This window comes from Panthera uncia (assembly GCF_023721935.1).
Source record: "Panthera uncia isolate 11264 chromosome A1 unlocalized genomic scaffold, Puncia_PCG_1.0 HiC_scaffold_17, whole genome shotgun sequence".
In the NCBI taxonomy this organism is placed as follows: Eukaryota; Metazoa; Chordata; class Mammalia; order Carnivora; family Felidae; genus Panthera; species Panthera uncia.
The window spans coordinates 76,498,768-76,502,813 of NW_026057577.1; positions in this window are offsets into that span (position 1 = coordinate 76,498,768).

The window sequence follows — 4,046 nt, forward strand, 5'->3', positions numbered from 1 at the left end:
AAAAAAAAAAAAAAAAAAAAAAAAAAAGTTGAAAAAAAAAATAAAAAAAAAATCATTGCAACAATACACATAGATTATGGTTCTTTTATTTTCTCTTTAGTTTCTAATTTATTACATCTTTCATTTTATGAGAAAGCATCACCAAAGGGGGAAAAAATACTATAAAAGACAACATCGATTGGTTCTTGGAAGAAATGAGAGCGAGAACCATCTCTTTTATGTGATCAAAGAATCTCTTTTTAAATGTTCTTATTAATGCGAACTGAACCTAAAAATGTGAACTTGCTGGTATATAGATTGCTTTATTCCAGTTACCTGCATTAGGTAAACTGTTTTACACATTCTTTAAGGAATAATTTTTGCATGTTCATTTCTTTTCTTCAATCTCCCACCAAACTTACAATTTCTTTAGAGTACACACTACAGTAAGATATTATATAAATGTGATAATTTTAAAATTCTAAAGTAAGGCATTGTGCAAATATGAAAATTTTAAGAGATATTATAATTTTAAAATGTATATAATGCTTAGTCCTTCATATTATCTTTTGAATTTTAAGATTTATATACAAACATAAATGGTAAGATTAAAATGCCTAGGCTTTGTTCTGTTGTTATACGAAAGAGTACTTATGATATCAGATTCCAACTTAACCAAAACTGAACTAAAATGAAAAGCACCATTGTAATCAACCATATGGTTGCTTCATTCTAAACTGGTTACTTTTAAAGAGCCAGCTTCCAACATTCCTCCCTAAAGAAAGAATAAAAATAGCATTACGACGGTGCACATCAAAGCTACACTACTCAGCCAGTCATTGTGTTAGCTGGCACTAAATTCTTGAACAGCATAGCACTACAACACAGGTCATGTGGATGACTGCGAAAGGATAGTCTTCATGTGATCGGGGTTTAGTCTGGTGGACACGGTCTTTGTGGAGATTGCTACAAAACACAACAAGAGTTATCTTTTTCCTGTGAACAATGAATCTTCTTTTAATGTTCCCACTGCTGCACAAAGATTCCAAAACTAAGAGAAAGATTCCAATATCTTGTTTTATTGTGCTCTTCAAAGGTATTGCAGTGTTTACAAATTGAAGATTCAAGATGTCAGTGGAGAAAGTAACTACAGATGCGGTGGAAAAAGCAAGAGAACTACAATTACAAATGGAGCCTGAAGATGTGACTGAATTGCTGCAATCTTATGATTAAGCTTATAGTGGATAAGGGGTGCCTGGGTGGCTCAGTTGAATAAACATTCAACTTTGGCTTGGGTCATGTTCACGGTTCATGAGTTCAAGCTCCACATTGGGCCATCGGGCTCTGTGCTGACAGCTTGGAGCCTGGAGCCTGCTTCACTGCTTCAGATTCTGTGTCTCCCTCTCTCTCTATCCCTTCCCCACTCATGCTTTCTCTCTCTCTCTCTCTCTCTCTCTCTCTCAAAAATAAACATTTAATGAAATTTTAAACTTACAGTAGATGATTAGTTGCTACTATGGATAAGCAGAGATAGTGGTCTCTTGAGATAGAAACTACTCCTGGTGAAGATGCTGTGAAGATCATTGAAATGACAACAAAGGATGTAAAATGTTACAACAACTTAATTGATAAAGCAGTGGCTGTGTCTGACAGGATTGACTCCAACTCTTAAAGAAGTTCTACTGTGGGTAAAATGCTATACAACAACTTCACATGTTATAGAGAAACTGTTCATGAAAGGAAGAGTCCATTATGTGGCAACCTTCACTACTATCTTATTTTAAGAAACTGCCACAGTCACCCCAACATTCAGCAACCACCACCCTGATCAATCAGCAGCCCTCAACATCAAGGCCAGACCCTCCACCAGCAAAAAGATTATGTATCCCTGAAATCTTAGATAATGGCTAGCCTTTTTAGCAAAAGTATTTTTAATAAAGGTATGTACACTGTTTTCTTAGACATAACACTGTTGTACACTTAATAGACTACAGTGCAGTGTAAACATAACTTTTATATACACTGGGAAACAGAAACATTCATTTAACTCACTTTGTTGTGGCATTTGCTTTACTGCACTCTGGAACTGAACCTACAATACTCCTGGGTATCTCTGTAATGAAAATCATCCTCTTGGAAAACCACTTTGAGTTTAAAAGTACCTGAAAATGGGTTCTGCTTCTTGCAGATAACTGTTGTTCAATTTCAGATGTTGTTTGGTAGACTTTTTCAAATCTTTTGCAAAATTTTTAATTTTCTATGGGGAGTTGAAGAGTTTATAGATGGGAGAATGGGAATGGAAAGTTGGGAGTAAGCTGATAAAATGCTATGATCAAAGAACATAATGCTAACCATGAACTTGAAGCTTTTTATGCAGTTCTTTGGCAAATAGCAGCAGCTTCACTTACAGGTTACGTGCATCACAGGTTTGGTAGTAGTAAAAGACAGGTGTGGGTCCCCATTTGGCTTCATGGGTTGCAATCTGTCTTCACAAGGTTCCAATTTTTCTCTGCTCTCCCCTGATATACATTCAGCTTAGGAAGCCCAGACTGAGCCTAGCTGACCTATTGAGACTTGAGACCTAGCACAAGATCACAAAGGCAGCAGCCTTGCAGAGACTTCTACACCAGCAACTACAACCTTGTGAGGTACAGGTCTCTATGATAAATCTCTACTCTACATTACTCATAGTGATTCTATTTCTCAGGGCAAAATCTTACAGATAAAGCAGTAATGAAGTGAAATGAAGAAATGAATCAAAGGGATTAATGTCCAATCACTCTCAAAGGCAGTTAGCAGAAGAAACCTAGAAGCATGCCTTTATCTTCTTTGAGTTGATTCCATAGCCCTGAATTCATACCTCTACAGTCCTTATTTTATTTTAGAGACTACTTTACACGGTAACACCGAGTTTCTCCAAAAGTAGAAAGAAAATAGCTTCTAATAGTTATTCCTTCAGATATGTACTCTCTAGCCCACTAGACTGTTCACTCTGAAGTGTCTTGGTTCTCCTTTTCTCTGCCTACTTGCAACTACTTGGGGAGATTGTCCCTTAGGCTATTTTTGGCAGACCTTAAAAATAACTACCACAGGTTTTCTCTTTGTGTATTAAAAGTGAAGTCTTTACAGTTTAGCAATTCACTGCAAACTTGTAAAGGAAGCGATGCTCACATTTTCTTTTCCTTCTAAGGGTCAGCCTAGCTGTGATATTGCTAGTAGAAGCAGAGGAGAGCAATGACCACATCTTCTAGCACAGTACTAAATCACCCATAAGATGAAAGGAAACAGTGGATATTAGCTCTCTGCCTAGGAGCTACCAGACAGCCATTTCCTTTTATTCTAGCAAATCTAGTTTTGGGTAACCTGGGCACTTCATTTTTCTTTCCTGACAGCTGTATGTGAGTCACAGGCGCACTATATAGGGCTGTTCTTTTTCCTTACAGTGTTATCAATTACTCTACAAGTATTCACTGAGCACTTATGCAACATGCATAGTAGAACTAAGCCTAGGCCTTGCCTGGAATGCAATATGTGATGAGGGAAGGCTTTTCAGTTTGCCTGAGGACTCAGCATTCTTGGGCATGCAGGCTACCCAAAGTATATTTACTTGTTAAATTTTACCTAAGTTTCGTGTAATATGAATAGGATTTTCATTTTCTCTAGGTTAACCCTTAATGCTTCCATAGCACAATATGCTGCTGGAAAGAAGTGGTTTATAGTAAACAGTAAACAGTATAGTCTATAGCATTCTTATTAGCTAAGCTATGCCCAAGGTTTGGGTTTTGACTTACGAACTAAACACAGATTTAAATGATTATTCTACACATACCAATGTAGTTTGGGAATCCTACTTGGGCATAAAAAGAAAAATCAATTCCTTTTTTACACTCTTTTCCCATTCATCAGGACATCTTAGCACAATACAGTAAGATAGTTAGCAACCCATTCATACCAAACAGCAACAAAGGAGCAACACCATTGTTAACCTATTACAAATACAAGTTTAAAGGTAAGAGAAATAAAAATAGAGACTAAATGACTGCAATTTTACTAAAAGATAAAAGTTC